Raw genomic sequence first — 26050 nt, forward strand, 5'->3', positions numbered from 1 at the left:
CCCAATATCAAAGAAGTAAAGTCAGACTATACGAGCCTGCGAAGTTGTGGCGCACCGCAGGGGCCAGCGCTGTCTCCTTTGCTCCTCAACATTGCCCTTTCCGGACTACCGAGTAGGCTGGACATCATACAAGCTGTCAAGCACGCGCTGTATGCTGACAACATTACGATTTGAACCTCCCTGAGGGTCAGTTGGGAGCATGCATAAAAGACTACTATGTGTGCGGATACCGTACAAATAACAAGCTAATAGTTGTGGGCTCCATCCAGTGCGCACCCAAATATTCGGAGTTACTAATATTTAGGAAGAAAAGAGACTGAGACCATATTTTAGTATTTGGGGAGGGGGCGGAGCGCAAGCAGGCTTACCTGTCATCGCGCACACAGCGGAATATATACATAACTGGCTTTTAGCCTGGTGCCGATGTGCTTTGAGGTAGTCTTCAACACACGCGTCGAGCGCCAAATACGAGGCCGAAAATGCATGTACCAACCGAATATGTAAGCCTTGAAAACTCAAGCCTATGTTTTCCGCGGTCCGTATAAGGCTCAGCATCTGGAAAACGAGTCTTCGAGGAAAGATATATGGCGCACAGTAGGAGGAGAGATCTACTCTGAATTCTGCTATTAGACGGCACACGAACAAGCTGTACAGGTCGCAATGGGCCTCATTCTGTGCTAGTTTGACTGTGTTCTCACCGATAACGAGAATATGGCGAATTATTGGCAGCCTTGCTGGAGAATCTCGCCCTTCGAAGCCTTTTGAAGTTCTTGCAATACGCAAGGAAAAACCTATTGCGTGCTTGGCAGAGGAATTTGCAGACGCACTCGTCCGCGCTGATTCTGGAATCGATATATATATTCACCATCTGCTTCCTCCAGGTCTATCATGGACGTCCCGTTCACGCTTCGTGAGCTTCAGACTGCGCTATGTGGCCTGCGGCGCCGGTGTTCACCAGGTCCCGACGGCATCACCAATCAAATGCTGAATAATCTGCCCTTGCAACTCTGAAAGGAGCTCCTCCACTTCATCAATAGAGTTTGGGAAACTGGCGATGTTCCTCCGTCATGGAAGGTGGCACAAGTAGTGCCATTACTGAAGCCTGGAAAAGGCATGACAGACCCTGCCTCGTATCGCTGCTGTGTCATTGACCTCCTGTGTAGCTAAGTTGATGGAGAAGCTGGTAAATGAACGTTTATCGTGGTGGCTTGAGGACAGCAAGGCACTGCCATCCTGTATGACAGGATTCCGCCGAGGTCTTAGTGCCCAAGATAGCGTCTTAGACTTGATCAGTCACATTGAACACCAGAGAGCTTCCGGCCTATCCACCTTAGCCATTTTTCTTGATGTTGCGAAAGCTTACGACAGCGTGCTTCAGAGCTCAATTCTAAACGGTTTGCAAGGCATGGGCATAAAGGGCCTTATGTTAAGATTCATTTACAAGTTTATAAGTGATCGCGCGGTTCGTGTACGGTTAGGGAGTACGTTAAGCACCGAAAGGGTTCTATCACGAGGTGTGCCTCAAGGAAGTGTTCTTTCCCCCACGCTCTTTAACGCCGTAATAGCTGGCCTACCTGATTCGTTGAAAAAAGTTGCAGGCAAGTGCGTATGTCCCTTTATGCTGACGACATCTGTATTTGGATTACTGGCTACCAACACAAGCGATTAGCCCTGATAGCTCGACAGGCTATACTTTCGGCACAAGCTTACCTTCAAGGTGTGGGGTTGGCTCTGTCAGTGGACAAATCCGGCTTTATTCTGTTTCCAGGTGTAGGAAGACGTGAAGCGCGGTGGAAGATAGACCTCGGTCACTCTTGCATCCGTCAATTCAACCACGCGCGTTTCCTGGGCGTCATTAGTGACTCCCGTCTACAGTGGCGAAAAGCTGTAGACGCGATTGTTTCATCTATATCTTCTCGTCTCAATGCGATCCGTAGAATTGCACGTGAGCAATGGGGAAACAATCCTTCTTCAATGGTCAAACTTCATGAAGCGCTGGTGGTCAGCTGATAATGTATCAATTACCTTTAATTTCCCCCTCGGCATCAAAACTTGAGCGTCTCGAAGTTGTCCACAGAAAATGCCTAAGAAGAGCCATTGGAGTTCCCCAGGCGGCTGCGAATAAGACAGTACTTCATGAGTCCCTATCGAAACCTCTTAGCCTTATCGCTTCTCAGAGGCTATTATTAATGCATCTTGACCGCTTAGGAGAGACAGTAGCTGGGCGATCTCTTCTCCAGCGGCTCTGCAAGAGATATGAGTCGAAGGCTTACTTGACACTCAATACTCTTAGTTCTTTAATCATTAATGTACGAAGGCAAAGGAAACGGTTGAAACCCCCTGGTCTTTTCCGACCCTCGACTGTAAGGTCACAATTCCCCATGTGAGCGCAAAGCGCAGCTCTCCTTTGGCAGCAACGTGTTCGCTTGTACTGGAATACTTGGAAACAGAGTATGCCTGCCATCTTCAAATTTTCACGGATGGTTCTGTGGACAAGGTCAAACAAGCTAGCGCAGCGGCTTTTTACATTCCTTCTTTGGACTGTAAGTCGTCCGTACGCTGTACTGCTGTCGTATCCTCCACAACGGCTGAAAGTGTTGCTATTGAGGCGGCTTTACGGAAGTTAGGGTCTTGTCCGGCTCAATCTGTTGTCTTCCTAACTGATTCAAAATCTGCCCTTCAGAGGTTAGAGCGCGGATTCCCTACTGACGCCTTGTCTCTAAGCTCTCTGCGCTTGGTGCAGAATCTGCACAGCAGAGGCGTTACACTACATTTCCAGTGGGTGCCCTCTCACATAGGAGTCAACGGTAATTAGGTGGCAGACAGTATCGCCCATAAAGCTCTCTCAAGGATTCCATCAAAAAAGTAGCTCAAGATGGGAAAAGTCGGCAGGAAAACGGTGCTCGATCACTTAGTACCCTGTGGAGTGCGTCCCACAAGCCATGTGTGACCAAGGGACTGAGAAGATCTCAGGCGACCCTTCTACATCGAATTCGCACGGCCTTTGCTCGCACTCCTGCATGGATGCATAAGACCGGCATAGCATCGTCTCCGCTCTTCTCTTTATGTGGTGTGTGCGGGGATATCAAACATTATATTATGTACTGCCCAGAGTACAACGCGGAAAGGCATGTGATGTTCGCTTCCTTCAAGAAGACAGGAACCCGTCACAGCACAGTGCAGGACATTGTCTACCCGAGTGGAAATCAGACATGCAGAAGGGAGGCTGCACGCCTTCTTTTAACATTTCTGCAGAACACGGATCTTGTTTTTAAATGGTGACAGCAGGAACGGACTATGGCCTACGGTGATTGAATGTATGCGTAGATTGTGTCTTCCGGAGTGGACTACTTTATACTGTGAGTGAATGTGTGTATGGAGTGTGGCACTACAATGGCCTATGTTCTATTGTGACTGAATATGTGCATAGATGGTGACTTCTGGAGTGGACTGTGATGTGAACTGTTTGGATTGATTGTGTGCATAGATGGTGACTGCGGGAGAGAATGTGTGCTATTATAAGAGACTGCGCGCTTAGCGGGGTAGATGCGGCATTGTTAATATCGAAGGGACGCTGCGGTGGAGCAATTGCCGGCAGACAAAGCAAGGCTAACCCCACCTGTAGCATTCAACACCTCAATCTCAACCTCGAGAGATCTATTAGGAATATTTATCTCTGTTTTGTGAGCGCCGAAGCCGACACGTACCGCTGTAAAAGAGTGCGCGTGCCTGACATTTCGTCGCGAGCACATGGTTTGGTTGCCTTTCCCGCACAATACATCATTGTACGACAGCTGTGTCTTGCGCAGAATGCGTGCGCCAGATCGAAGATGGCCTTTGCACCCGATGCCGCCTTATCGGTCAGAAAAAGTTCCTGTGAGGTTATGTTTACCGCCGCTTGACCTTGTGAAATCAGCTCGACGCCGATATACCGTTAAGCGCGCCAAACGCACGGCCATGCGATTTTAATCGTCACGAAAGCGGAGACTACTACAGACACAAGGAGCACAAGCTTGCAACAGGCCCTGTGCAGCGAGGAGGTTGAAAAACCTGGAAACTCCAGTGACCTCGGCAAATGTTGAGGAGCAGCACAGTTCAACAGGCCGGGCACCCGATATCCCGCCTAGCTGTGAGCACCGGCGTCAAACCACGCGCTGAAGCCGACGAATCGTCAAGAGAAAGGCTACATGCAGGCCATGCTTGAGTTTGCTGCGTGTTCCATATATTTTTGTCGATGCTCGACAGAGAAGGATATGCGCGGTAACTTCAGTTTACCGCATCAAATTAGTTTTGAAAAGTAGAGTGTCGTTACCAATCGACATACTTTGCGCGCAATGGCCAATGATGTTTATTTGATGTTCGTTATGACCCTATCCGGGGAAATTTTGCGTCGTGCACGAAGCTGATATATCTGGCAGCTGGTGATTTTTTCGCGGGCGTAATAACAACTGCTGTATTGTTAGTGTCCAACAGCGCACTTAATCTCAAGGCCTCTTTTGTACCTGGAGGTCAGTAGCTGTCGGAATATGCTCTTTTCTCACTCACAAAAAATGCTGGAATAGGGGGCGTGAAAGCGGCCCCGGCTGCTGCTTTCGCGTGTGCGCTCAATGAGACAAGATATCACGTGGCAGCTTCGAAGGCCAACCACAATGCTTATAATAAAAATAATTGGCTTTTTGGGGAAAGAAAATGGCGCAGTATCTGCCTCATATATCGGCGGACACCTGTACCCCACCGTGAGGGCAGGGATAAAGGAGGGAGTGAAAGAAGGAAGGAAGAATGCGGTGCCGTAGTGGAGAGCTCCGGAATAATTTCGACCACCTTGGTATCTTTAACGTGCACTGTGATTCCACAATATCGTTGTCAAATTAATAGAGGCTCAACGCACCACCCAATTAGTCCGCCTGAGTCGCACGAAAACAGGACAATGCCTACTGCGACAGCTCCATCTCAATCCACCCATTCCCAACCAAACACGTCCTACACCTTACATGATTTCTCTGCGCATGCAGGATCGCATATATCAGAAGCTCTATCGCGCAATATGAGCGATGGCCTCCATCAGGGTAGGCGGCAGGCTCGATCGAGCTATTACACCATAACATACAGCAACCACTTCGATATCCTTTGTCGACGTGGCAGAAAATTCTAAAGTAGGATTCTTCACGGCAGTCGCAGCCTATGAAGACGGCACTGTGGGGGCCGCAGCCACTATCCGAACTATTTCCCCTGCAGAGGCGGAAGGAGCCGCCTTCGCACTTGCGCTGGCCCACTCCACCATTGACAAAAACATAACAGAAATTTGCAGACTCCAAGGCCGCATACCGCCATTACCTAAAGGGAGTGTTCTTGCCACAGCCGCCTCTCTCGACCGAACGGTTACTCTGTCGTGGATCCCTGGGTATGCCTCGATCCCCGGTAATGAGAGCGTTCATGCGCTGGCCCGAGAACTCTCCTCCCGGACCCCGGACGATCAGGCACCCAACCCTGCGCAAGAGGCCCCATCGGTCCTTTATACATATCATCAAATCTCCGCATTATACAAACTCAGACCCATGACATTACCACCACCCCACACTACTTTGTCGCCCTCATCCAGCGCCACATGGCGGCAATTACAGACGGGCTGCTTTATTTCACCCTACCGTATCTCATGCTTTCACCCCGTTTTTCCTCCTAATTGTAACACCTGTGGCATGTCCAGATTCACACTTTTCCACTACCTTTGGGAAAGTCCTTCCTCACAGGAAGTACCACCATCCCCAATTGCACTCATTCTTCCTGGGAGGCTGCTTTACGGAACGCTCAGTCCGCCGGTCAGAAATGGCTGGTGGATCGGGCCTTATGTGAGGCAAAAGCCCGTGGACTCCTGGACCAGTAAGAGACCACCCTGGAAGATTTTTGTTCTTCCATTTTTTCTAATAAATGTTTTTTCCATCCATCCATCCATCCATCCATCTTAACGTGCACTGACACCGCACAGCACACGGGCGCCTTAGCGTTTTGCCTCCATAAAAACGCAGCCGCCGCGGTCGGGTTCGAGCCTGGGAACTCCGAATCAGTAGCCGAGCGCCTTAACCACTCAGCTAGCGCGGCGGGTCATTCAATGCATGCCTAAACTGTGCTTTGGTTGCGGCGAGCCACAGGAGGGGCGCTGCATGGAGACACAAAGAAGTTTCCCTAATCAAATTATGCTGAAAGCAGGTTGAACACTGGGAGAAAAACGAAAGCTGTTGTGAACCGACATCGGCACGCACATGTGCCCAGTATGCTGGCCCGACGAGATACGCCCACTCCCTTTCTAATAAAAAATTATGTGGATTATCTCAGCTAATCTACGGTATACAAAGCGAAAGACGTCGTCGTTCACTGAGTTCATCGACGTTGGCGTTGACAAAGTTCTAGACGGCGATGGCTTTGGGCAAAGGAAGGGCGCATAACTGGCTCTTTGGATATGCGGACGCCTCATTCGTGCTGTGATACATGTGGCGGTGGTGAGAGAGAGTTGTGGCCTGATTGCATTAGCCCTTACAGCGTTGTGGCTGACATGCGGCACTGCAGAAATAGCTGGGCCACAGCGTTCATTTGGTGATCAATCTCTCGCGATCAACCATGGACTGCGTGCCACCTCCCAGGATGGCAGAGCAGGCGCGCTGCCTATGCAGTGTGCGAAACGCAACATGAAAGGCTTTTGAAGTTGGACACCATAAGTGGTAAGGGCGCTCGACTACTGATCCGGAGTTCCCGCGTTCAAACCCGACCGTGGCGGCTGCGGTTTTATGAAGGAAAAACGCTAAGGCGCCCGAGTGCTGTGCGATGTCAGTGCACGTTAAAGATCGCCAGGTGGTCAAAATTATTCCGGAGCACTCCACTACGACACATCTTTCTGCCTTTCTTCTTTCACGCGCTCCTTGTCCCTTCCATAACTGCACGGTTCAGGTGTCCAACGATATATGAAACACACACTGCGCCATTTCCTTTCCACCGAAACCAATTATTGTTATTATATTATTAGACACCAACGCCACGTACATGAAAGCGTGATTGAGATCTCCACTGGCCCACGGAGCCTGTTGTTTGCCTTTCCTTTCGTGAAAATGAACAGCCTTTGCAAAGTTGTCAACGCCAATGAACTCTATGAACGCTTTGGCTCGCTTGTTTTGTTCGATTTTTGAGGAAAGGAAATGGCAGAGTAATCGTCTCACATATCTCGGTGGACACCCGTACTGCGCCGTAAAGGAAGAGATAAAGGAGGGAGGGAAAGGAGAAACAAGTGGTGGTAGTGAGTCTTTAATAAAATAATAGTAAAAAGAAAGGAAAAGATTTTTGCTAGCCCCTGCATCTGCCATCGATAATGAAGCACCTGAGCTGAGGCAGCGGAAATAACGGATAGCTGGCAGAATGCAGAAATGAAATGAAAGAGGGGAGGGGACAACAAGAGAGGATGTAAGGATAAGTAATATATACAAACTATTTACACAATAAGAAATGTGTCAATGTTCTGCACATGATTAGTTCATGTTGGAGGAATTAAACACACGCGCACAGCACTGTGTTTTCTACAACTGGAGTGGGGCGTACAGTTATTAATCGTTCAAGGTTGAACTCGCGGAGCGTTCGGTCACTGCGTGTAACTACGTGACGGAGAACCGACGGGACGTCAAGCCCGTGCGTTCGAGGAATGCACAGAGGCTCACCAAGGTTAGCTCACGAGTGCGTGCACTGCCCTGCGGCCACAATAGCGTCTTATCGCGACGAGCATCGGTGAAAGCGGCACAGTGAAGGAGCAGGTTTTCTAGTGTTTCCACTGCACCGCATCCGTCACACACATCACTCGTCGAAGAAATAGAAAACTGAAAATTGAAAGTTGGATTTTGAGAAAAAGCGCGGTGCTGCGCAGCGGGGGAACAGCTGCGGCTATGTGCCATGAGGTGCTACTAACGCTTCACCTCTCGCAGACGCCCCATCTCTACATCGCACTCAGTAAGTTCAGTCACTGTTCGCACTGTCATTTACCAAAGGCAAGAGAGCCGCTGGAATCATCCAATTCGCTCTGTTGGCTCTCAAGCGCAAGCTAGCGTGCTGACGTTGGTGGCTCCTGTATTACCTTGCGCAACGCCGGCAGCTTTTTGTTCACGCGTCCCGGTTGCTTCTCCGGCGCGGGGCGAATTTTCGAGAGGCCCGCCGCCACGTGCGTTGTGATTTTCACGACACGACCAGTTTGTTTTCCCAGGAACCGCGTAATTTGCACGTACTCGCAGCCACAGGCATATACTACAACTCTTTTACGCGAGCACCGAACTGCCTGGATTGTGCACTGCCCACCCAATTAAAGGGGGGGGGGATGTGACAACCAGGGAGTCAGCTGCGAACAATGACACAGCAGCAACAGGATCAGGACCGCTACTTCTTTGCTGGGTGTTCCTTCCGCCTCCGCACAAAGTGCCGAACGCGGCAGTTTGCTTAACGAGGGAGCTTCCGCCGAGTCGATTGGTGCCTCAGACTATGGCTCTCGAGGAGCCCGCAATGCCAATGCGACAAAAGACGGAACGCTTCTAGCGTGAAGCACATCGGTACGCCGCCGTGTCTACATCATCACAGACCACATCTATGTGGGCGAAAGTCCGCAAATATTTTTAAGAGAATTGTATTTTTCCGAAAATATCTACACTGCTATGAACTCCTAACACATGTGGTCTGGTTTCCATGGACATCAAAATGAGCCATCATTGTACAGGTATCACATGTATGCAAATGACATTTCAGTGAAGAAATCGTGGTTTATACACGAGCTGGCTTAATGCAGGTTTATTAGCCGCCGCGGTCGTGTTCGAACCCGGCAACTCCGGATCAGTAGCCGCGGCGGGTCCCAGACCATTTACGCCACATTGTTTGGAAACTTGGTTGGGCATTGCTGCATACTTGTGATCAACAAGTGAGTGGGGTGTTTCACGCTCCAGTACCTGTCCGAATTACCCGCTTCCGGAATCTCTGTGGTAGCGCGACATCTGCGTGGCAACTCGTGTCTCTTGGGGAGCGGTTCATGCGGGGATTCCGTGGGCAGGGCATTTCTAGCTTTGTCTTCCGCGGCCACTTCACCAGTGGCCGTTTTGCTCGCCTGTTAATTGTTGCGGGCCTTTTAAAGCGAAAGCTTTACTGGCCGCGAACTTGCGATTTCACCGTGGTGGTACTCCGATGAGGCACATGACGTCACAACGCGTGCCTCGCAGCGGATATTTCTCTCCCTCGCTCTACAGTCACTACTACGCATGCGCCACTAGCAGCACCGAGCCACAGGTGTTCCGCCGCAGTTCCGGCCGCGCTGTTCCTCAAAATCCAACTTTCTCTATCTTCTTTCTCTCCCTCCTTTATGCCCTCTTTTACCGCGCGGTTCGGGTGTCCACTGTGCCATTTCCTTTCCTCAAGAACCAAAGAAAACAAGACAGCCCACGGCGTTCATAGAGCTCATTGGCGTTGACAACTTTGCAAAGGCCGTTCATTTTCACGAAAGGATAGGCGCACAACCTGCTCCGTGGGTCAGTGGAAGCTTTAATGTCGCTTTGGCGTACGTGGCGTAAGTGTCCAACTGCGAAAGGCTGCGTTGATTGCGTTCCACACAGTTGATAGGCAGCGCACCCTCACTGCCAGTCTTGGAGGTGGCATGCAGTTAATTCTTGATTGCAGCGATCACAAAGTGAACGCTGTAATGCCGCATGTCAGCCACAACGCTGTCAGCGCTAATGCATTCAGGTCACATCTCTCTCTCGCCATCGCCACATGTATCAAAGCTCAAAGAGGCGTCCGCATATCCAGGGAGCCAGTTATGCGCCCTTCCTTTGCTCACGTCCATCGCCGTCTAGAACATTGTCAACGCCAACGCCAATGAACACAGTGAACGCCGCCATTTTTTGCTCTGTATATCCTGGATTAGCTGAGCTAATCCACATTAATTTTTTGCTTTCGACCAGTGTTAGCCAGAGTTAAACCAACATCATTTTTTTCTTTCCTCTGTAGTCGGATACAGCTAAAAAATTACGACTGACGTAAGGCGCACCTCGTGCATTACGACAGCACCGCAAAGTGCGAAATTCGTCGCCACGAAATTATTCCGCAGCCCTCGAAAAAGGCACCTCTTTCTTACTTTCTTCTTTAGCTCCCTCCTTTATCCCTTTCCTTACGGCGCGGTTCAGGTGTCAGCCGATATGTGAGAGAGATACTGCGCCATTTCCTTTCTCTGAAAAAAAAACAATTTTCATTAACGTACTAGAGAGTTTTAGTTTCACGTACGTAGAGGGTTCACGTACGCAAACGTGAGAAGTCTACGTAGCCTGCACGCAGGTGGTTTGAAACCCTTATAGTTACACGTACGCGAAACACGCCGCGCGTTACGCCTAGCGCCATCTACTAAGAAACACAGACACTGGTTGTAGCCATAATCATCCAAGACAAGTCATTAAGCGAAGCCATTCATAGCGAGACCGTTGCTATGACGACGACCAACGCTACTTCGACAGGGTTAGCAGCTGAAAAATCGCCCTTCTGCCTGAAAAACAAAAGCTATCTGTCGCTTGAAACCTTATGCGAGGGTAAGAATGGGCAAATTGAAGGCGAATACAACAGTTTAGAACACCATATCGCCTCGAGGGATTAGCGACGAAGCTGTTATCGCCATGAAGCGGCGGGCAGGGTGCCGCCATGTTTGTCAACGCTACGTACGCAAGCAACGCAAAGACCGCAACGTAAAAATCCGAATCTCACGTACGTACGTGAGACTCGCTCATACCCTTTGCGTTCTGCGCATGCGCACTGGTCACCCGTAAGAGCTTTACGTACGTGAAACTAAAACTCTCTACTATCTGCTTCTTATCATCAGGGCAAGGAGGGCTGGGGCGCAGGCTTACGTCGCCCATGTTACACTCGCAGCCGGAGAGCAGTGGCCAGCGCCCGGGACCGCAGCGCCGCCGCCCGGCTGAGAGACCGCTGTCGCTGCCATCGCAGCTTTTTGGTTACTTTTGGCAGAGACGCTACATGTATACGCACACACTTTCACAGAGTGAATATCTGTTCGTAAAAGTAGCCGCACCATGGTCAGAATGGCCGAGCGGTCTAAGGCGCCAGATTTAAGCTCTGGTCCTCGAAAGAGGGCGTGGGTTTGAACCCCACTTCTCACATTGTTTTTTTTTACTTTTTATTTTAGACCTACAGTGAACATTGTACGTACGCAGCACTAACACGGATTTGTTGTTAGTCTATCAAAAGGATAACAACGATTGTTAAAAGCATTAACACACATTTCGATTAAACAGCACTGCCCTGTTTCTTTTTTCTTTCTCCTGTAGTTCAATGCAACCAAAAAATTACGGCTGACGTAAGCCGGAGCCCTCGCACAGTACGACAGCACCCCAAAGGTGCGAGTGTGTGAGTGAGTGAAAAACTGTACTGAGCGCTAGATTCACTCGTCTACTGCGGTCTTCAGATGGCTCCGTCCATATTCTTGCAGAGCAGTCTGTTGCCCCTAGTCCAGGGCTCCTCTGGATGATGCTGCGAGTTGTGCTCGCCGAATCAGTCCTTCTTGGTCGACCCGGCCATCGCTGGAGAGCACTGCCCCCCATTGCTCTGCACTCGGGTTTGATATAACGGGTGCCACGTCTATCTTCTGGCATGCCCACGTTATCAGATACAACGTGGGTGTTTTGTGGCACCAGGGGCATTAGTCATTGTATTGTGCGGGATATATTTCAACATTTTGACAAAGAAATGTATCCTGCAATGCGTACCTTTTACTAAACACTGCCTGGGTGCAACTATTTTGATAGAGATACATGAAGATCCTAAAAAAAGAAGTACTGATTTCCTGCAGTAAAGAATGGTTTCGTGCATTCATGGTAATAACCAGCCCTCAAAAGATTATACTTGCACTGTAACGTCATCTCAGTCTATTTTGTACATGGTGAACATGACAGCTTGCACATTACCACATTACTGTTTAGCTTTAATCACTGGGCTGTGTAAGTTTGTAAGCACGCCGCACATATCAATTATTTTTGAGACGTGAGGAAGCAAATCAGCAGACTTTTCTGACAATATCCTGAAAAGTTTCATACGTTGAATACATCTTTCAACGTGTATTCTTGCACTTGCCACTTTGTATGAGGTAAAAACTTCCTCACGAGTAAAAGGCTGGTTTGGTCGTGCAAAAGTAGGCATCTGAAATAGCACGCCTCGTTCCACAAGTGCACTTCTGATTTGAGGAAAGCCCTTGTCAGCAAGCGCAAGATCTTCTGGGCTAAGCAAGTGCAAAATGCCAGAATCAGTTGTTATGAATGAATCGGTGGCACGGCCACCATAAGGCCTTGATAAGAAGCTGATAATTCCGCTAGGTGTTATTCCTACAAGAAATTTGACAGTGTATGTGCCTTTATAATTAGAAAACATCACCACTTTCTCATGCACAGTGTTTGGTGCTGAGCAGAAAACCTCAGTGCAATCTATAATGACTCGACATTTTGCATACTCAGGCTTGAAACATTCACGCATCATGAGCTCAGTGGTTGATCGTGAGGGCCAGTAGATAAGATAGCGGCTTTTGGCATGTAAAAGATTCAAAATCAGAAAAAAATGTCGTGAACAAGTTGTCCTATGCATACCAAAAAAGACCGCTAAAGCCGAATAGGAAAGGTTGAGCTTTAGCTTCATGAGAGAGAGGAGGAGTTTGTTTGATGCATTTACAATTTCATCTTCCCCACTGACATTAAGCGCCTCCACAACAATGCTCTGCAATTTTGAAAATACTGGCAGTGACACACCAGCAATGTATTTTAAAATGTCAGGCCTTTTCACTGGAGCAGGCAGATACACTTGGGTAGCCTCGAAAGCTACAGGTAGATTTCAAGCTGTCGATGTTCATTGGGTCACACGCGCTGTCCTTGATGCCATACAAAGTGCCCCATGCGGCGTCCTTTGTTTCCTTCTTGCTAGGAAAGGTAGCCTGGAAGAAATTACGCACACAATCATTTGAAGCCGTGCTTATTAGAGGGTAACAAAGCTATTTTATGTACACATTTGTATTAAATATTGCTTAAAGGTTAATGCAGTGAACAATGACAAAACTGAAAATGTGCTTAAGATAAATACTAACACATAGTTTATTTCCCAAACTGAAGTATTTTATCTATCATACACGCTAGCTGCTATCTCAAAGCTGTACCTACACAGCCCAACACCAAGTCCACACTTCAAAAAATTGGGGCGCTGCAGAAAGGTATCAACAAGAAAATATATGTAATTTTAGGTACAAGTCTATTCAGGTGCAATGAAATTATAGCAAATGTGCATACTAGTTCCCATCCTACCTGTGTCTCAGCATTGCAATCTTGCATGCAGCCAAGGAACAGACTCGGCATATCTGGCTCCAAGGTCCAAGTAGAGGGGTCTGTTTGTGTTTCCACCTGCATTCATTGAAAGGCACAGTCACTCGTTTTTTGTCCAAAATTTCCTCCCCATTACACAATGCAGTCATGCAGTGAATCGTAGTGCTTTGTTAGCACCAGTATAAACTGCAATCTTTTTAAGAAAAATATGAATGACATATATGCAAATGACCTGAAAGAGTGCTGTAACGATTAAGGAAGACTTCTGGTGTGTTATGTTCACTGACAAAATGTTTTAAAAATGCCTTGGGCAACTTTTCTAGATAGCAACACAACTGAAAGCACGAAATGTCAGCATGATATGTGCAAACTGATACAAAGAAAGAAAGCAATGACTAGGACATCGTCATGTTCATAGACACAAGCATATTAAGGGCAAGGAAACTGAGAGAAAGCATTAAATCTAGCTTGCCAGAAATTCCAAAGCTTTGTTTGTTGTTCAAGTCAACACAGAAATTTGTGAAATCAGCTTAGTAACGTTGATGTTGTGAAAGCTTTTCAGGATGGGTATGTGAAGAGACATACACTTATGAGTCCATTTGTGGAATCGTAGCCTTCTTCAACAGTAGCCACTTCCTGCACACAGCTTGATGTGGGTTCTTTGCTCGGTTCACGTCACCGCAACCTGGATTAAGACAACTGTTTGAGGATTGTTACACTGTGATTCAATATCCATTGAGAAAAGTCATTACCTAGATAGAACAAGCAACAAAAATTGCTCCACAGTTCATGAATCTATAAACTATTGCTGTATTTGGTCTAGCACTAGTTGAATCAGTTTCATACTAGCTGCATGGTTAAAGCCATGACACAATGCGTAGTTATAATCCTACCACCACAACTGCTAGCCACTAGGACCTACAGTATGTAAAACAATCATAACATTTCCAGTATCGCCTGCCCTGTTTGGTTATCTCTGTCACAGTTCATTCCAAGTTCCGTTCCATTCACATTTAATAATTCCAGCCACATAGCACACCATTTGATTGAAATTTTTTCTCTAGTTCATCTTACCTTTCGTATCTGTAAGCAGAAGGTGTCTTGGTGCGTCTGTATTCACTTGGAAATAGGGTCGGCAGATATGCTGGACTCCGAGGGCCGTTGGATTTCTCACCATTTACAAAATGGTTGCTGCAGATCCTGCTGTGTGGTCGGCTCCCACAGGCTCCCGTCTTTTCTAATAAAATTATGACAGAAGCACACATAAACACAGCCATTACAGCAAAAGGGAATAAATTGTTTGGTTTATGGCTGCATGGTCAATGAGGGTCCCCGTAGCGGAAGACTTCAGATTAATTTAGCACCTGGGGTTCAAAAGAGTTTGCTGTTGGGCTAGCTGGTGCTTTGACATCATATCCATCTAATTTAACAGCACAGGACAGCGTGTTCGTCCTTTCTTTTGTCCTGTCCTTTCCGCTAAATTAAGCGATTATGATGTCATCTAAGGGTCTTTAACTCTCGCTGACATCGTACAGCCAACGGGCATTTTTTTTTATTTCGCCTGCATCGAAATGCCGCCTCCGGCGGCGGGGTCCAACCCATGTCCTTGGGATCAACAGCCGAATCCACTGGGCTACCGCGGCGGGAGAGACCTGATAATGCAATGTGCTGTCCTGCCTCTAGACACAATTAACTACAAAAAAATGGACACAAAATCACTGCAAGCATGCGGTCATCGCGTCACAAACGAAGCTCAGACCACATCCATGCAAAATGAGCAGAGGTGTTGCACGCGGTAGCAATCTGAAGTTTCAATGCGCGAACACACAGGCCCAAAACATCAACATGCGGAAAATAAAGATCAAGCTTCTAGCGATAGCGAAACTATCTCCATGACGCCGAGACACAGTCATGCAGGGGACAACATACGCAGTATGCACATATCCTAATCGAAATAAAGCACATTATCACGGAGTAGACAATACCCACAACGAGTGCATTAAAATTATCGCAATTAAAAAGCAAACGTTTAAACACGAAAACACAGAGGCACGATAAATATCAACATGCGAAACTTTCGAGCGATAGCGGAACTATCTCGACAGTGACACCAAAATGCACTCATGCAGGGGGAAAATTACACACGTATACTGCCAACAATTGAGCGCATAATCACGGTGCAGGCAATACCCGTAATGAGTTCTTTCAAAATACCAGCACCAAAGCAACAGCGCCCTGCACATGCCCTAGCTGCGATGCGCAGTCAAGACAACTGCTTACCAATGTGAACTTGAGTTGCAGCAGCACGACGATTTATGATGAGACGACGACTATCCCAAAAACTTCCTAGCATCACTAAAAAAATAGGCGTGTATAAAAAATTTGACGTTTTAAAGTAAACGGAATGAGTTCATCACCTCTGCCGTCGAACAGCGGCAATCCATTGCTGTCGTCGCTCCCGCTCAAAGGGCCGCGCTGGGAACGAGTAGAATCGCGTCTCCGGCGTATTTTTATATGTGTTAGAGCAACCAACCACACAACAGTTGTTATTGGACATCCCTTCGGGCTCCTATTGCAATGAAGATGCACGGACAAACCTTATTTCATCGAAGAAACGGCACTCCTGGAAGATGGGAGCAAAGCCGCCACCTGTGGCACGGCCGTCGCCTTGCACGCCGCCTATAGGCAAAGAAAAATTGTTTGCTATAGACATTGGTCTGTGTAGATCGTCTAGAGACTTGCTATGCACAGAAGGAAATGAGGCAGGTATAGACTTCAGTCTATAGATAATCTAATGACCGTCTCTAGACAAAGAAAACTTTTTTCTGTTACAGACTAGTCTACAGATATTCTATGGACCATCTATAGACAGAACAAAATTAAGGCGGTTAAAGACTTTAGTCTATAGATAGTTTATGGACCACCTACAGACAGAACGAAATTAAGGTCGTTATAGACATTAGTCTATATATAAGCTATAGACAGTCTTCGGACAAAAGGAAATAAGGCGGTTATAGACTTAAGTCTATAGATAATCTATTGACCGTCTGCAGACAAAGGAAAATTGTCTGTTATAGACTTTAGTCTATAGATAGTCTATGGACCATTTATATACAGAAGGAAATTGATGCGGTTATAGACTTCAGTTTAGAGGTAGTGTATGGATCATCTATAGCCAAAAGGAAATTAAGGGGGTTATCGACTTTAGTCTATAGATTCTCTATAGACTGTCTATTTAAATAAATCAAAGTCTAAAGAGCGTCTATAGAGTCTATAAAAAGTCTATAGACCATTTTCATAAGGGTCGTCAGCATTTCGTCTCACGGAGGGCACTGTCCGATCCACGCCACACGCGAGAAGACCGCGAAAAGCGAAAACAGAGATAGAAGCCGACACACACCCTTCCGTGCGACCAAGGTTGCCAGCCAGCCAGCGAAGGAAGTTAAATCCAGTTGGTCTCTTATAACAAGTACTCTGCAACTGCCACAGCACATATAGTCTCCGTACCTGTTCTCCAATACAAGCATACACTCTAGAGCAGTGTACCTGCCTGATTATATCACTGCCTTTGTGCGACAGGGCAGCGCTCGAGTGCTTTAGACAGGCGTGCTGACTGCTGTGCTTGATAGGATATGTGGTGAACAGAGTCCAATGCTGTGAAACTATACTTGCAGGCTGTAATGTCCGGGCACGATGGAAAAGCCTGAGGGACACCTTTACAAAAAAACACCATGCCTGAAAAGATGGTGCACCAAGTGGTTCAGGTGGAAGCGATCCGAAACAGGCGCGGTGGCCACATTTCCCCCTGCTAATGTTTCTCAATGACCAGGTGGATAATGGCATGTATGCTCTCATTGCCTAATGCTCATCTTTCAAAATCATTTATTTTTCCTTTGGAGCCAAGTATAGTTTTACATGTGCGGAGCAGGAGTCAAAGCACATGGCAAGTGAGACCGGCAGAATAATAATAATAGTAATAATGATAATAACAATTGGTTTTGGGAGAAAGCAAATGGCGCAGTATCTGTCTCATATATCGTTGGACACCTGAACCGCACCGTAAGGGAAGGGGATAACGGAGGGAGTGAAAAAAGAAAGGAAAAAAAGTGCCGTAGTGGAGGGCTCTGGAATAATTTCGACCACCTGGGGATTTTTAACATGCACTGACATCGCACAGCACACGGGTGCCTTAGCGTTTTGCCTCCATAAAAACGCAGTCGCCTGCAGCAGCAGGTAAAATATGCAAATTTAGAGTAGTAGTTCCAGAACCAGCTAGGCGAAAGATATCAGTTTTAGGTTGTGCGCTGAAACAGCTTGGGTGCCTTTCTTTAGGCGCAGTGAGAAAAGGTGGTTAAGGTGTCAGCCGAGATGTGTGACAAATGCTGTGCCATTTCCTTGCCTTAAAAAGCAGCCAACCAACCGCGTGTCTGCCACAACACCGTAAGCGTTAATGCATGCAGCCCACATCTCTCTCTCACCACCGCAATGTATTTCAAAGAGCGATTAACGGCGTACACTGACCCAGGGAGCCAGCTATGCGCCCTTGCTTTCCTCAAATTCTAGAACATTGTCAACGCCAACACCAGTCAACACAATGAACGACGACAGCTTTCGCTTTGCATATCGTAGATTAGCTGAGACAATCCACATTCATTTTTTACACTCATTTTTAGATGCATTCTTGATACTTATTGTGTTGTGCGAGGGCTTGGCAGGGGTCAACGAGCTGGAAATCTTTTGAACTCTCACGCACCGCTCACAGTTTTGTTGGACATGGCACCAAGAGTCGACGCCAGCAGGCTGGATCACACATATACTGTGCCTCGGGCGCTTTCTGCTTTCGTACCTACTTACAGCACACCTACAGACATGACCACCGACCAGAAATGCTCGCGGTTTCTTCCCCTAATTTTGAAACAAGTAGACCGTGGCATCATGACTTCCACACTAACACTTCTCGATTTCCACTGGGAACAAGAACACTCGAGTGCAATGGGGTCGTGTGGAGCTCATAGCGTGCTCTGAATTAAATAAACTTTTCTCTATTTCCGCATGCTGCACAAATCGCTTTCACACATGAGCCTATCACCTGCTCTGCGCGCTTCCCTGGTTGACAGCAGCACGGTGCGTGGTATGCGCTAAAAGAACTATACCGCTTGTGTTGCTCAGTGGAGGGCAGCGCGTTGCGCCGTGGCCTGTCAGATGACCTGGAAGACACAGCTGCGAAACTTCGAGTTGTCCAGCGGACAGACTTCCTAACTCCGCTCATGTCCGCATGGTATGACGAACTGCAGAGTGAGTACCAACGCCTCATAGTGCCTTCATCCCTCTCAGCAGTGGCTGTTCGTTGTCGGCGTCGCCAATATGCCCACACTGAGATGGTACGCTTTGTAAGATGAAGCTACGTTTAAAGTTCGTGGTCCCGCGACTTATAGCATGCTGTGTCGTCACAGGTTTCGAGAGAGAGAGAAAGCACTTTATTTGTACCCGTCAGACAGTATGGGTGCTCGGGTGAGACCCAGCACCCCCGTTCACCGTCTACCTCCCCCCTAGACATCGGCTGGAATCAGTTGGCTTCCGGCGGCTGCCTGAGCTTGACCGATGACTTGTTTTGGGGCTTTTTCTTCCCAGCTATGGAGGGAGGATTCCCAAGACTATTTGTTTCCATGTAGATCGTTTAGCGCTGGGCAAGCCCAGAGCATGTTATTTAGGGTCGCTATTCCTTCACAGTTTTATGCATTTGGAAAAGTGCACCTCAGGATGCCATTTGTATAGGTGATACGGGTTTGGGAAGGTACCCGTCTGCAGTTTCTGCCAGATTACTTCTTCCGTCTTTGTGAGAAATCTATGGGGGGTTCTCCTGCCCACTCTAGAGTGCTCTAGAAGTTCTGTATATGTGGTTCTGTATATGTGCGGACCGGTGTGTGAGTCCTCAGGCGATCTCGTTGGCGATCTCGTTTCCTGTGAGTCCACTATGGGCGGGTGCGCGTATTATGCTAATTAGGTCGTTGGGTGCGTTCTCCTTGGCTGCTTGCAGAATTTTGCCGGCCTCGTTGAACACCTTACCGTTGTCATGCGCCTTGATTGCAGTTTTATAATCTGTGATGATTATTTTGGTTAATGGGTTTCTGATTACCAGGGCAATCGCCGCCATTTCTGCCTCCTATGGTGAAGAGTGTCTTACGCTAGAGCTCGAGATTAGCTCTCCTTTGTAGCTCACTACTACTGCAACGTAGTGCCCTTTATGGGTACTCTGCTGCATCGGTGTACACTACCACTTGTTTTTGGAGGAGGAGCTTTGGAGTTTTTGGACTCTGCTTCTCCTGCGTTCCTCGTTGTGTATGGGGTGCATGTTTCTTGGTCTGGGGGTATTCTTAGCTTGTTGGCAATTTCTTTGGGGATGGAGCTTATCCCTTCTCGCGATTCTTGCCTTTGGTAGCCCAATTTCCTAAGGATGTATCTGACCGTTTTGATGCCAGTTAGTCTGACATATTGTGCCGTGAGTTTCTCTTCGTACGTTTCCTCTAGGGTGTTTGACACTCCTAGGTTGAGGAGAGTCTCGGTTGATGTGCACGCTGGTAAGGCTAGGGCTGTTTTGACACCTTTCCTGATGAGGATGTCTACCTTGTCTCTCTCTGCTTTAGTTTTCTTTAAGTACGGGATAGCGTAGGTGATTCGGCTAATGATGAAAGTGGACAAGCCTAAGTAGGTTCGCCTCCTTCATCCCCGCGTTTTTGTTTGCTATCACCTTGAGAAGCCTGCAAGTTTGGTTGGTCCTGTCTTCTAGTCTGTGTATTGTTTCGGTGTTTTTCCCATTTTGTTGTATCCACACACCCAGTATCCTGATCTTGTCCACAATTGGGACCGGGATGTTGTTTTCCAGGAGCGAGATATTGACGTGCTGCTTGCTCATGATTAGCATCTCCGATTTTTCCGGCGAGCATTTTAGCCCTATGGGTCTCAGATAGCTTTCCGTTTCCCAGATTGCCCTTTGTAGGGTGCCGTCTATTTGGCCATCGCTTCCCCCTCTGTCGACCCAAAGGGTGAGGCCGTCATCGTAGAGAGTGTCGCAGAGGCCCTCTAGCTTTCTGAGTCGTTCAGGCAGCCCGATCATTGAAATGTTAAAAAATGTACGGGATATAGCACCAATCCCTGCTGTGTTCTCGTGTTGCCTAGCTTAATGTTTTCTCTTACTGCGCCCCCGATTTCTATCTTCACCGTTCGGTTCGTGAGGAAGCTTTTAATATAGTCGTATAGCTTTATTGCTGCATTTAATTGATTGAGGCGTGACAGGATCGTTTGGTGTTTGCTGTTGTCAAACGCTTTGCTGACGTCTCCTCCCACTATGACTCTAGTGTCGCTAGTCTTCCTTTCCAATACTTTTTCTTTGAATTGTAGCATGACGTCGTTTCTGGATAGTTGTCTGAATCTAAACATGTTGTCTGGGTACAGTTCCTTACTTTCCAAGAGTCCGTTGAGCCTATTCTGTATGACGTGCTAAATTAGCTTCCCTAAACAGGAGGTTAACGATATTGGCCTAAGGTTCTCAAGATTGAGTTCTTTTCCTCGTTTGGGGATGAGGACTAGATTTGCATTCTTCCACTGACCAGGTATGTCCCCCCGTTCCCAACACTATTGAATGAATGCTGTTAGTTGCTAAAGGGAGTCGTCATCGAGGTTTCTAAGCATCTTATTGTGGACCCCATCTCGGCCAGTCGCGGTTTTTCCGCTGAGCTTGTTTAAGGCAGCGTGGACCTCTGTTATGGTTATTGGTTGCTCTAGCTCCTCGTTGTTTTCGCCGCTATAGTCGGGGAGTGTTTCGGTGTTTGTTTCTCCTATATACCTCTCTTTTATCTGGTTGATCATACCCTCCTGCGGCCCCTGGAATTTGTGTTAGTCTTTCCATTTTTCTCCTGGTATCAGCTATGTTGTTGTCTGGGTCCAGGAGGTGTCTCAATAGTTTCCAGGTGGTTACGGAGCTTAATTGCTCGTCTGGTCTATCGCAGATGTCGTTCCAGTGTTGTCTATTTAGTGTTTGGGCATGGGTCCCAATTTCCTTGCTGAGAGCTGCTATTTTCCTTCCCAGGTTACGGTTTTCCCCTTTTTGGGCGAGCTCGGTTTCTGCCTCTTTTTTTCTTCTGCCACAGCTGTCTCATGTGGCTATCAACCCAGTCTTGTTCCTAATGTAATTCTATTTTCTCCTCAGCTTCTTTGCACGGCTACGTGATGCCATTGGTGCATTCAGGTTTGTCGGTGATCTCCCTGGAACCCCCTCCGTTGTCGCGGAAGGACTGCCAATTGATGGATTTGAGGGTTTTCCTCTCGCGTTTGATTTTGACCCCGTTTTGGTAAACGATCTCTATGATTCTGTGATCACTGCCTAGGTTCCCTTTCGTGTTGTGCCATGTAGCCTCAACGTCCGCTCTGATCATGGCCAGGTCGGGGAAGGTGTCGTATGACACGCTGGTTTCCTGTCTGGTTGGTGCGAGTAGATTGTTAAGGAGTCTTAAATTGCACTTTATCATTTGGTCCCATATTTCCTTCCCCTTTATCGGGGAGTGGCTGTATCCCCATGCTTGGTGTGGCGCATTAAAATCCCCTACTATTAAGAGACGCTGCTGCCCTTCTGCCAGTGCTTGCGCTTTGACAAAGAGGTCCCTGAAGCCACAGCCTTTCCTTAGTTTAGGAGAGCTGTAGACGCTCAGGACTTGCAGGCTGCGTTATTTCCGCCTCTGCGGCATAATCTCTGTTAACCCGTAGTCAATCTGTGTGCAACCTACCTCATGCTGCATGACGGAGATATCTCAGGGTATCAGTCTGAATGTATCGCGACCGGCCTGGGTATGTTTGTATCCGCTCAGTTTAACGTTTTTCCGACAGTCTTGCAGCGCGATGATGTCGGAACCACCGCGTCTCGCAAGGTAGGCTTGGGGAAGGTTTCTTTTTTTGTGAAGCCCCTACTGTTCCAATGCCATATTGTGTTTGCCTTAGTGTTGAGTCTGTCCATTATTCAACCGCAGAAGGATCTGTCTTTGTTGTTCTGCCTGTTGGTTCATTCCAGTTCCCATTGGGATAACTAGTTGGCTGAGCGGGGCTGAGAGTTGGTCGGTCCTCTGCGCGTTACGCTGGGTAGGTATGACCGCCTGTTGTACTACCTCTTTGAGTCGCTGCATGTCTACCTCTAGTTTGTCTACCGCGCTCTCGGCCTTCTCAAGGCCCCAGTCTGTCTTTTTAACTCGCTTTTTCTTTGGCGGTGCAGACGCCTCTACTACTTATCGTCCATGGACTCCTGATGCGGCTCCGGTTGTCTGAGTTGAGCTTTGAGCTCAGTGGTCTCCCTTTGCAGGCCGATAACGTGATTACGGAGCTCCTTCACCTGAGCTTGTGTTTGCTCCTGGTAAAGCTTCCATTGCTCCTGTTGCTGTCTCATCATTTCGTGTTGTTGTTTCATTTGGTCTTTCAGCTTCCTCACTATGTCTGAGTCATGGGAATTGCCCGCTTCCCAGCCGACCTTTTTGGTGGGTGGTGCCTCTTGGTTCATGTGTGGGGTGGTGGTGGCCTGCTGCAGTACCCTTGGGAAGGACGTGGACCAGTGTCGATCCTTGCTCGTGGCCCGCGTCTTGCTCTCATCCCGCCTGCTGCGATGTTCTGGTTGTTTCTTATCCTCCAACTCCTGTTTCTGGACCTTCTCCCATTGTCGTTTTTTAACGATGTATGGGGTTCTGAAGATCTCCTGGCAGGTTTTGCTGCCGGTGGGGTGCGGCTGGCCGCACAGCTTGCAGGTGGGTTTGCAGTCGTCTCCCTCTGTGGGGTTGGGGATGCCGCAGGCCCTGCACTTCTCCTCCTTGCTCTCGCATACGACGGATCGGTGTCCCAGGTCTCCGCACTTATAGCATACGTCGTACATTTTATTGCACAAGTAACAGTTCAAGATGGCACCAAGGGATTTGATTTCCCTCGGTACCTCCTTGGTGGTGAATGTGAGCATAATGGTCTTGCGCTGTCCTAGTCGTCTGATATCCAGCACCTTGGGGTTCTCCTCATGTTCTGATATCCCCTGCTTGATCTTTTGAAGTGAGGTGTTAATTCCTATTCCGTGGATGACTCCTCTCGAGATGTCGTCGGGTACGGCCAGGTGAACGGTAATCTCGTGCACTTTCCCTCCAATGTCCAGGTGTGTGAGGCGTAAGAGCTTGTATTTTGCTCTGTGCGGGGGGTGATGAAGACAAAAATTTCTTGCTTCTCGTTCTTGACGAGCTGGCATGCCGTGTTCCATTCAATCTTCGCAGTTACATGTATGTCTTCTGTCAGGGTCGGTCCATCGTACTGTGTGAATACCATGCCTCATTTGGGGCGGAAAATGATTCTCCAACCTTCTCGGGAAGCTTGACTTGGGTCGAGGCGATCGATTTCTCCGCTTGCTGTTTGCCGTCGCGCTTCGGTGATGGTGGTGGGGTGTCTATCGCTTTCACCTCTTCGGAGGCGAGCTTGGCTTTCCGCGCCCATTTCTCCTCGAGGTTGCATCTGTTGAGTAATGTGATCCAATCCGTGGCGTCGAGCTCGCCCTTTTCGCCGCTGCGACCATGCACGGCGATATTCATACCACCTGTTGGCGGCAGCACAGCTGACGTGGCGGCACCGGGGGCCTCAGTAAGCCTTAGCCCTCGTTAGGCCCAGTGGCCGGCGTTTGAGTTAGCACATTGGCACCACGGCTGGCAGAATTTTGGCTCCAAAATGTGAAACATCCACTTACGGACAAAACGCTGGTGTCCGCAGAGTCCTCTCAGCTTCCGATTTACGTTTTTAACCCGCTCTGGTTGATCTCATAACATTTGCCGCAGAAATCACTGCAGGAATACAGAACCGACGTGACACACGTCTGCTCGCCACGGCCCCCTAGCGGCCGTCCGCTTCGGTTCTCTGGGCTATTTCCCGAAATCTAGAGGCCTTCGCCACTCATGAAACGCAGTGAGCTTCACAGGTTTTTAAATTTTGCGGGATTACTTGCCCGTTTCGAGGATATATGGCGCAGTCAGACGCCCGTAGATGCCGGGGCTTTCGCAGCACATTAATTAGTGACGGCGTTGCAGCAACTGTCCTCTGAGTTGATGGAACGCTATGTTCAGTTCCCACTACAGATGTGGTCAAACGTGTTTTAGATTCTGTGAAACTAGTATCGACTCCTCTTCGGGATGGGCTACCGGTTAAATTGTATTCAGCATCCTGAGACATACTGGGTTCGCTTTTAAACTCCGTTCTGCGCCGATGCTTCCAGCGTTTGATCTCCCTGCCAATTTCCGAGCTTAACGAGTTGTCTATCCCCGAACGAGACACGGTAATCTTGTGCGCACCAAAGTGATTCCCTCCCCCCTTCGCTCCGGCGCCGATGACTCAGCGTGCCGCGAATGACCTAGATTGTTCTACAAGGTGGTTTCCGATCTCGACCAATGGGGTCGCGCGCCCGGCGCAAGAAGGAGAAGGAGTTTGTGCAGATGAAGCTGCGTGTATGTGCGCGCCTGCCCTGGCGCTAAGAACGAACAGACGCGGACCACGCCTATAAATGAGGGGCTGCAACCGCTGTCTGTTAGCCCGAGCCGTCGTTCAAGCTTCCGAGAAGCGCGCCCGTTCGACTCCCGGGAGAACACCACTCGCCCTGCCTTGACCAGCGAGACAACGTGTGCCAGTCTGCGGATCGGCCCGTCTTGACTTCAGCCCCGCAAAGATGACATTTTGATCGACGTTGTCAGAAGCTTTTCTCATGTCGACCGCGAGGATTTAATCAGGCACGAGGTGTCGGGAAGTTCGATTAATGACTCGCTGAAGCTGCCACAAGCAATGTTGTGTATTCAAATTGGGACGAAGGCCAGTTTGAGCAGAGTGGTACCAAGTTGTAGCGCATTCCAGGTAATATTGAATCCTATTGTGATTAGTCGCTCAATCAACTTGCAGACGGTTGAAGTGAGAACATTTGGTCTGAGGCTGGAAATGATAGAAGGATCGTTTCCAGGCTTTGGTACGGGGTTAACCAAATGAAATTGGCAATGTAGTTGTATATGCGGTCCCCGATGTTTAGAAGGGCCAGGTTTTCGCGAGAGCTACATCTGGCCGATTGGTACTCGCTCAGTCGAATTGCAAAGTCAGTCTTTCGCCGCTCCGTTTCGCTGGGCGTTTCTTCTTCATCTTCGTCCCTGGACGTGGATTCACTCTCTTCCCCTCTCCACTCAACACGGCGCATGCGCACAGCTGTTGCAGGTCGGTTACGCTGGCTCGCGGTGCCGCCGGCAGCAGCAGCTGCTTCGCACCACGTGACCAACCGGCTCAATGCCACGACGCCGCCACATAGCTCAAGGGATGACACGCTGAAGTTCGCTACAATAGGATTTTGAGGAAATGCGTGCCGCAGCGGCGGAACACCTGTCGCTTGGTGCGTGGCGCGTGCGCAGTACTGACTAGTGACGCTTGCGCATTATTTCGCTACAAAAATAATTAAATTGTGACTCGCAATATTGGGCGCTGTTCAGCCCTTTAGCTTTTCTTTGTACAGAATGTGCAGTGCCATCGAAATCGAGCCTAAAACTTCTGTTTTACCTGTTACTGAGTGTTATCGAAATCGAACTTCATGCTGCAGCCGCTTCTTCATGTCTTGCTAGAAAACATGGAAATGTGCGCTTGTTATGAGC

General features: G+C 48.4%; 1 non-coding gene across 1 annotated transcript; it reads left to right on the forward strand.

Moving 5' to 3' along the window:
* Nucleotides 1-11087: 11087 nt before the first annotated feature.
* Nucleotides 11088-11171, forward strand: TRNAL-UAA (transfer RNA leucine (anticodon UAA)). The gene has a single exon. It is a non-coding gene; the product is annotated as a tRNA-Leu (tRNA).
* Nucleotides 11172-26050: the final 14879 nt, after the last annotated feature.

Source organism: Amblyomma americanum, unplaced genomic scaffold (genome assembly GCF_052857255.1).
Source record: "Amblyomma americanum isolate KBUSLIRL-KWMA unplaced genomic scaffold, ASM5285725v1 scaffold_49, whole genome shotgun sequence".
NCBI lineage: Eukaryota > Metazoa > Arthropoda > Arachnida > Ixodida > Ixodidae > Amblyomma > Amblyomma americanum.